This window comes from Lepeophtheirus salmonis, chromosome 4 (genome assembly GCF_016086655.4).
Source record: "Lepeophtheirus salmonis chromosome 4, UVic_Lsal_1.4, whole genome shotgun sequence".
Lineage (NCBI taxonomy): Eukaryota > Metazoa > Arthropoda > Copepoda > Siphonostomatoida > Caligidae > Lepeophtheirus > Lepeophtheirus salmonis.
The window spans coordinates 52,030,414-52,040,217 of NC_052134.2; positions in this window are offsets into that span (position 1 = coordinate 52,030,414).

A 9,804-nucleotide genomic window follows, 5' to 3' on the forward strand; every position below is an offset into this window, starting at 1 on the left:
TTATTTTTAATAATCTTTCAGTTGATATTAGGGGGAGGAGGAAGGTAAATTATTTAGTAAGTCAATGAAGCCTTTCTAAATTATATTCACGATTCGTTGAGACACGCGGTAGTTCACGGATTTCTTTTGAGCTCATTTTAAGTCCATAATTATAATTTAGACCACAATATATTGATGCTTTTCTTGTCCATGTCATGTTGCGAATCTAAGGCTATCAAGTCCAATAGAACATGAGCAAACTAAAAAGTATATATTATCCGCAAGGTCGTCTGACGGTCTATAGTTTTTTTTTGTTTTTTGTTTTTTTTTAATGTTTTTAATGTTTGTTTACAAACTAATATAAGTAAACCACACTCATGCGCCATTTAAGTAACGAGACTTTGATGGTGAGAACAAGTGGAATTTGAAGTCGTCAAAATAGGGACTTAAGTCCTAAACGAGCATCAAGTACTTACTTTTGCTAATTCAGGGCTGTAATCACTAGGGGGGGCCAAAAAAATTTAATAATAGTATTTATTGGTCTATTAACGTTGCCTCATCTATTGTTGCTCTCATCTGCAGTGCATTTTAATTTGGACGGTATTATCCTTTGTTTCAAAGGTCTTCTTTCTCCAACTTTTGAGGTTTTGTGATCATTCAACCCTATAAATCTTTCACAAGCTCATGTACACTCGGTTTCCCAACTTGAACACTATTGCTATTTTATAAAAAAAAACATTCACGAAGTGTTTCCAACTTTTAAATATCCTACTTTTTCGAGATTTTGGTAACCAGAAACCAAACCACTACAGCATTGAATGTGTTATTACATTGTAACAAAATGTCTAGTGTTCTTTAAATTGAATAAATATTACAAATACGTAATAAAAATGACAGATTTTGTAACTAAATAAGGAATTTATAAACGAAGAAATTTAACTTGTACAATCTGTACATACAAGTTGTAACATGTACAGGACTTATAAATATTTGTAAAAAGAGATTTGACATTTTAAATGAAGTCATGATGGTTCAAAGAGACAAAGAGGGTTATATTGTTATACTGCCTTTGTTTCTTTCTTTTTCTTCATCCGGACTTTTTTAAGGGGGGAGGCACAATGCATTTTTTATTGAGGAACATTCCTTGATTCACGAATAATCTCTTTCTCTTATCAATCCATGTACTATGTATATTTGAAATAACGCGGGTTAAACAATAATAAAATACCATAAAAAAATCATCAAAAGATTTACGAGAATTTCTTTTTTTTATGTCTGTGCAAAATTATTTGAACTTCCTAAGAAGTTCCTTCTCCGCTAAAGGACCCAATGAAGAAGAATCATCTGACAAATAACCCCAAAGAAAATGTGAATAATACTATATTGACATTTTGGCCACAGAAAGAGAAAAGGAATTAATAATACATACATATTTAAAATTGAATTTACCTGGGAATAATGACATTATAAGTGCTGGGGATTCGGCAATTGAGTTTCCCACGACATTTTTTTGATAGTACTAAGTATGTATCTGCAAATTTAATATGATGACTTTGATTGATTAATTACTATTTCCACAATACATATGTGGTAAGTCAACATTAAAACAATCTTGAAGAAAAATCAAGAAGAAATATAGATATGTCCAATATATTCTTTACTCATATAATTATTTTATAGATATATTTTGATCAATTATAGGATTTTTATTCAAATTTTTGGAGTGGGTAAAAATACAATCCCAGAAAAATGTATGCTATAATAACTTTAGAATCTTCTGGAAAAGTCTAGTAAGATGGTCTTCTTGGGTCTGATAGATATAAAAATTACAAAAGAGGACATGAAGATCACTACTATACAGTGTAATTAATGAGTGAGTGAGTGAATGACAAGTGGTTTGATGGATTTCTCTCTATACTGGTTCAAGTACAGGGTCATTGTCAGAAGACTTTCTCTTGGGAATACATATACAGACATAGCAATACTTAGGGGTTGAGGATCTGTTTATTTCTGCTGAAAGGAACTGGAGACCGCAAAACATTTTGTGTATGGGTACAGCCAGACAGGAAAAATAAGGGATCATTTGAACCAAGTAATATATGTGAAATATAAAATACCTAAGGTTACGTACCCTAGACTCTACACGCGACCAGAAGGCGTAGTCCAAATGATTTGTTTTGGGTAAATACGGGATCCATATTTCTTTTGGCCAGAAATTGATGTTATTACTCAACCATCTTTAAGCAGTTTTGGCAATGTGGGCAGGACCAAATTATCATCTATGAAGTTACCCCAAATTCAAGGGAGGAAGTGAGTCTCCATATTTTATTTCCTGTATCAAGAAGGGCGGGAATCTTGATGCGAGTGTCACGTTCAGACGCCATTTTCTGGATAACTTATAAGAAAATGAAAGAAAGAATTAATTAGGTTTATCATTATCAAAATGCAAAGTATTTTATATACGTTTAGATGTAGAAAAACTCTATTTCCAGATATTTTAATTATAACCCTTCAGAAAAAGATAATTGTATTGTTGAATTATGAATAATTTGTAGTGAAATATATATTAGGTGGTTGTACGCACTTAAAAAATCATAACTTTATAACCTTCATTTGATTTATGAGGCTTAATTTGTCAGATAGTTGTTATATGGTCTGTCAAATATACGTTCAATCTATCAATTTATAATTATTGCTTAATTATGACGATGAATTGTGCAACTTTAATTTTGCAGGAAACATAAAAAGGCTTTAAATTAGATGGTAGTTAGCCAATTCTTCCCAACCATCGAATTATTTTTGATAATTGTGGGAATTTTTCTCAGCTTGACCAAAGCTAATTCAGTCATCAAATTTGTTCAGAACACTAATGAGGGTGAACAGAAGTAAAATATCGAGAACTGATAACAAAATACAGTTCAAAATTTTCGATAAGATCCCTGAAAGATGGGCTCTATAACCTTCATCGTATCTTGGAACTTTAAAAAAAAAACACACAGAAAAAAGGCCAAAAATCAGTTGATATCAGTTAGCAAATTCATTTTTCTAACCTTGGAACTATTATTCAATTATTGTTTAATTACTAAAGCTTATTCAAATTTCACGAATCAATGTTTAGAAAAGGCTAATTAGTGAAAAAGAAGCAGAAACCTTCTGAACTGACAGCAAATTACATTTTAAATTGTTCTGTTAGTAATATATTTTCGAAAGAAATGATCCATGAAATATCGTAGGCCGTTAACTTTAGCGTATCTTGCAACTGTCCTACAAAAAAGAACAGAAAAAAGGCCAAAAATCTGTTTTTATCATTAAGCCAACTCATTTTTCGAATCTTAGTTAATACTTAGTTACAAAACCTAATTTAAATTCAACTAGTTAACGTTCAGAGCAGGTTCATTGAAGCAAAAACCTCGACAGCTGATAACAGAATAGAGTTCAAATTTTTCTGTTAGATCCATAAAAGATCCCACGTCGTTACTTTATCGTATTTTACAACTTTACAGCAGAAATAAACAGAAAAATATCCCAAAATCAGTTGTTAGCAATTGGCCAAATCCTCTTCTCAACCTTAGAACTATTATTTAATTATAGCTTAATTACAAAAGTTAATTCAAATTGAAACTATCAACGTTGTTTCGAACAGTCTAATTACAGGAAAAGAAGTAGAAACATCGACAACTGACAAGCAATTACAGTCTAAATTTTTCTGTTTGTGAGATATTGCTGTGAAAAAATGATTTGGGAAAGATTACATGAAGAGAAAAAGGGGCAAAAATCAATTGTTAGCCAATTCATTTTTCCAACCTGAGAATTATTAGTCAATAACTGCTTAATTACAAAAGCTAATTCGAATTCTATCAATAAGTGTTGTTTAGAACAGCCTGATCAGGGGAAAAGAAGTAGAAATATCAACAGCTGACAACAGGATACAGTCTACTTACTTATTACTTAGATATTGCTGCGAATAAATGATCATAGAAAGAGCGTACGCTGTAAACTTTATCAGACATTGCAACTCTCCTACAAAAATAAACAGAAGAAGGGCTAAAAATTAGTTGGTAGCGTTAGCCAATTGAATTATCATTTAATTATTAGTCAGTTAGAACAACTCATTCAAATTCAACCAATCAACATTGTTCAGAACAGGATGATTAGGGAGAAAGAAGCAGAAATATAGACTGCTGAGAACAAAATACACTCTAAATTTTATATTAGTGAGATATTTCCCTGAAGAAATGATCATTGAAAGATCCGACGCTGTACCCTTTAACATATCTTTCAACTTTCCTACAAAAATAAATAGAAAAAAGGCCCAAAATCAGTTGGTAGCAATTGAAACAGAAGCCTCGTCAGCTGACAACAAAATAAAATATTAATTATATTGTTGTTCGTGTGGTAACAACCTAAGCTTGTGTTTGTGTTGACGGGTCACATATTAATTATGTTTATTTATTTATATATGTTTCAATTTTGGGGGTTTTGTCTATTTAGCCAAGATTTTGGCTTCTATCTCAATACTCCGTGTGTTTTTTTTCAGCATTAAGATGAAAATGAAGATGGATGGATTTGACTTCTCTTCTTGTTGTGGGGAGGGGTTGTAGAAACACTTTTTTGTGATGTGTGTATACGAGTTGCTTTTTAGATATATATTATGTTGTACATAGTTGTGATGGATGCGTGGATCGTCATCACCTCCTTCAACAGATGCTGCTTCGAGCCAAAAGATTTTCTTTCTGATAATACGGAACAAAAATGTCCGCCCCCTTCACCATTTTTATTTTCCTTCATCAATATATTTATGATGATACAAATCTAATGGAAAGTGACGTCAATGAGATGATGTTTTGTATACTAATGGGGATTTGGTATTACGTCATGTATTTATATATATACCTTTAGGTGTTTAATAGAGCTGGAAATATTGACTTGAAATATTTATCGATATATATAACGCAAAGTTTGTATGGATTATGTAAACATCATTTTTGATTAAAAAAATACTAGTCTAGGCATATTCATATCGATTATCTTCCATTATAATATTATTATTTTCATCAATCTTTGAATAATGCACAATTCCGAGGTCAGATGGTGTAATTGTAATACTATCATCCTTACTGATACTTAGTCAGTGCAAATCCATCGGACCAATTTAAGGAACATTAAAAAATATGATCTCAAATGCGTGCAAAACTTTTTAAGTTGGCAATCTGAGTAGTGTTTTTTTTTATATATTTTTTTTTTTTCATTATCCTAAATGAAAATAATATTATCCACCAGTATGTTATAAAAAGAAACCGAAAATGAACGTGGTCACCCTGACAATTTGAAGATTGTTTTGAAGGAGAGCATCTTAGCTGTCATGACGTTTCATTGAATTAGCTGCAAGCAGCTATGAGATGAAATAAATACATGCAAACTCGACACCGTATCTAGCAACGATATAGGCCGTATTCACTTCGATGGCAATCCTCAATTCTACTCCGAGTCGGACAAGGACTAACATTTATATCTCCGCAACAAATCCTCCATGTTACAATTTGTCTTTTATGCAGTACTGGTAATTTTATACATATTGATCTCTCTTCAAGAATAAAAGAATAGTGATAGCAGCTGTCGTAAGTAAAAAATATGTTCAAATAGCAATTATAATTAGCGTTGTAAAAAAAATATGACCTTCCGATATGTAAAGAACGCAAAAATCCTGGCATTTTGAATCATGTTGGAGAGGTGAGCGGCTTAGCTTTCAAGACGTTTCAATGAATTAGCTGCAAACAGCTTTAAGATGAAGGGTATTATATACAAATCCCAAATCATAACTTGCAAGGCCATAGGCAGGAATTACCCCGATGTCAATCCTCAATTCCATTCCGAGGCCACAAGGACTTACACTTTTAACTCCCTAACGTTACTCTCCGTCATTTATGTGTAAACACATTCGTTGTTACAATTGATAGTTTAAAATGCATATATGTTCTCTCCTCGAGAATGAAAAAATAATGAGAACAGCTGTAAAAAATAATATAATAAGTATTCATTTGACAAGAACAGAAAGCTTCTACTATAATATCGTTTAAGATGAGTTGGGCCTCATTTTTAACAACGAGTGTGTGACGCTACAGATCATTTTAGAAAAGTGTATGTAAATGAAGTTTAGCAAGGAGCTGAGTAGCTAAGGCTTCACAGGTAGTCCTCTAGAGACTCAAGTACTCCCTCGCTCATTATGTCATGTTATTTGTTTTATCAAGTTGTTATTAATATTTTTCTATTTTTGAGGAGAGAACAGCTAATTATTGAGTATCTACGTGTGAGTGTGCTCCTAAAAAACGGCGTGTAACACTGAGGATTTATTTTAACTATATTCTATTTTATTAAAGCAAAGTTTGTCAAATTTGTTGACGCTGAATAACTACAGGCAATGTCTAGTACCACTGTTAGTCTTCCAAAAATTACCATACTTTAGGATTGTATTTGGGGATTCTGTAGATATATTGTATATACAATAGCTTAATATGTTTTTGCAAAAAAAAATTAATTAGAAAAGTCCTTAAATAAAAGATTTTTCATGTAACAAAAAAAAACTCGACAATTATTAAAAAAATGACCCTCTTTTAATTTCTACAAAAAAAAAAACCGATTCGAGATGATTTGACTTTCAAATATGCTGATTAATTAGTTATCTTTGTCGATTACTTTTTCCTAAGCTATCCTCGAACTTTTTGTGGTCGAGTAAAAAGTGACTTTTACTAGGATTATGTAAATAATACTATAATCATTATAATTATAATTTGATAATTTGTGCTTAAGAAAATGAATCAAGTCGGGATCAGACTCAATGTTCTTCGGGACTCGGAGCAATCTTCATTTTTTGAGCTTGATATAAACTTATGCTACTCTTTTGAAATGACGAAAACAAGGGACGTGATTTTTTAACTAAAAATTAATGTATTAAAAGAATCAAATTCACATCATCGTACTGGACAATATGACCAATAATAGCTTAATTTGAGCACTTTTTAAAAAAATCAAAGATAATTTTATTCTTGATTTAATGATATTTTTTATTTATTTTGGAAATATTTTAATTTGAGCTAGAAATCATTTGAGGAATTCCACAACTCCAAGAAGCTATAAAGTTCTCTTAATCCCTGTTCATTTTAACAGTCCTCCTAAAACTAATTGACGTTTTGTCGTATATCAATTGGTTTGAGGAGGACTTTTTAGTGTGTTCATTATTGTTTTAGAACTGTATAGTTTTGAGTAATGTCGAATACTCCCACTAGCATCAAAGTAAATTAAAGAGAGAATAATTTTCAAACGAACTGGGATTAAGGTAACTTAATGACTGTTTGGACTGGTGAAATCTGTCGAAGATATTCAACAACAATAAATGAAATTAAGTAAATTATTCAACTTCCTCAATTATTTCTAGTTCAAAATTTAAATACTTCCAAAATGAATTAATTAATATCATCTCCACATATACAAATCGTGGTGTGAGAGTCAAATTATCGTACCTCATATATTTTTCTGACAGAATGAAGTATGGAAACTCCAATATATCATTACGAATAATGGATTTTTTCAATTGTTATAGTCAAATAGATCTGAGAAATTCATTTCAACCCTGTAAATTACTAATTATTAACATAAAATATCCGACTTATAGGATGACATAGATAATAAAAATAATATTTCTAATTTTGACTTACGATAATTTCGACCTCAACCCATGAAATATTGTAAATGACATTCAGAACATAAAACTACGAAGATTTAACGAGGATAAAATTTTATCCACGAGGTCAAATTTAAGATCGAAGGTTATGAACCCCAAATGATTTATTAAAAATAGTACTTTTTTCACATATTTTTATTTTTCAAAAACACTTAGTTTGTAGAAATTGAAGTGCAGGCTAAGAAGATATGACTATTTGAAATTTGGTCTGACTTACATTTTATGTTATAACTGCAAACAAAAATAAAAGAACTGCATATCTAGGAAAGCAATGAGTTGGTTGTAAAAAATATTACATTTGGAATGGACAAGGTAAAAATTTTAATGTTTACTAAATTTCATTAAATTCTGAGTTTTTAAGGTTCAAACATTTAGGCAATTTGATATAAAATGACTCACATATAATCATTCTCAAAATATTATTATCACGATTCATATTTGACAAGACCATTTTAAATAAAAATCAAATTAATTATCGATTATTAAATTTGGCCTGTTAACAAAAAAGCAAAAAATATTTACTTTTCTAAAAATTGAACTTAGATTACATTTGTATTCTTCAACAAACTATTCTCAATTTCTATCAACGAACGTTTCTTATTAACCCTTTGAGTGTTTCACAAATTGAACTTAAAGTAGGCAAAATTGATCACCACAATAAAGAATCAGAAATTGATCGATTTTATTTAAAAAGAGCCATAACAGGAACAATTGTTGTCTCACAAATAAAATAAAGTTTCTAATCTATAGTAAAAATACTTGGATATATCAACTACCGCCAGAAAATCGAATATAAAGACTATAATTGACTTAAGTGTGGCTTTTCATTATTGCCTTGTATGTATATAAAATAATAAATTTGTATCTTCTCCTTTTCTCGATTTTTGGTCAAGATTTATTTTATGTTTACGCGCCATATATAAGACACTAACCTACTTGTACAGTTACTTAGGGGGAAAAACACGGATTTAACCGGTTAAAGTTACGTAGAACGGACTGCATAGTCGGATATTGTAGCCCTTGAAAACTTTTGATTTTGGAATAATATTTTTTTTTTTTTCTTATTCTACAAGGTACTAGGGATTGACGATAAAGAGTAACTTATATATTTAAAAAAGTTTGGCTATACCTTCGTTCCCTCCCCCTTCAAGCTTTGAACATTTATACAAAATATATTATATATAATTGAATAAGACATTGTGTTAAAAAATTGCAGAGGGATCATAATTGATTTAATACTTTTTATACAAAAATATCACGACTTTGTTGTAGTTTTTTAGGTAAAAAAGAGTGGGCTGACTGACATCATGGATTGAAGTATGTACCAAAAGTGTTGAAACAGAATAAACACATCTCCAAAAAGTCTCAGTGAAATGACATCCAATGGTTTAAATATGAAAGAAGTAAACCGTTGTTTGGATCGGAGCAAGACATCGTAGACATCTAGAAACACGTACCCATAGAGTGTTTTCATGTGACGTCAGTATTATTGATGTATGCCATTTTTGAGGGATTAATAAATCAAATTTTATAAGGATAAAAACTTTTTTTTATTAAAATTTAAGAAAACATTAAAAAATTGTCAAGGTTATTTTTAACACGCCCAAAATTAACATCACAGCCTATATCATTGATTGATACAGTAACAGGACTTGTGGTCATTTCTTCCTCTCATAGCTACTATCCTCATAAAAAGACATAACAGCTGAGCTACTCTTCCCAAAAAACATTTCAAAAATAGTCAGGTAAACCAGGTTAATTACTCCTACTACCTTTTCTATTCTGACGACGTCTCCGACTTCAAAATTTCATTGTTTTAATTTGTATTAATGCAATATATGTTGATTTATTTATAAATTGATATAACAGACATGTAACAATTAAATCTCTAAATATTTTTATTTTTTTGAACAAATCCTTTTGTGCAACTAGAAAGAATGAATTAGCCTTTCCCAAAAAAAAAACATGATTGACAAATGGGTATGCATACCTTTTGTTAGTATGTATCTTGGAAGTTCTTCCTTTGGTTAAGAAAATGATGGTATATTTATATTCTATGTACATGTTAGTGATGTCATGAGTCACGA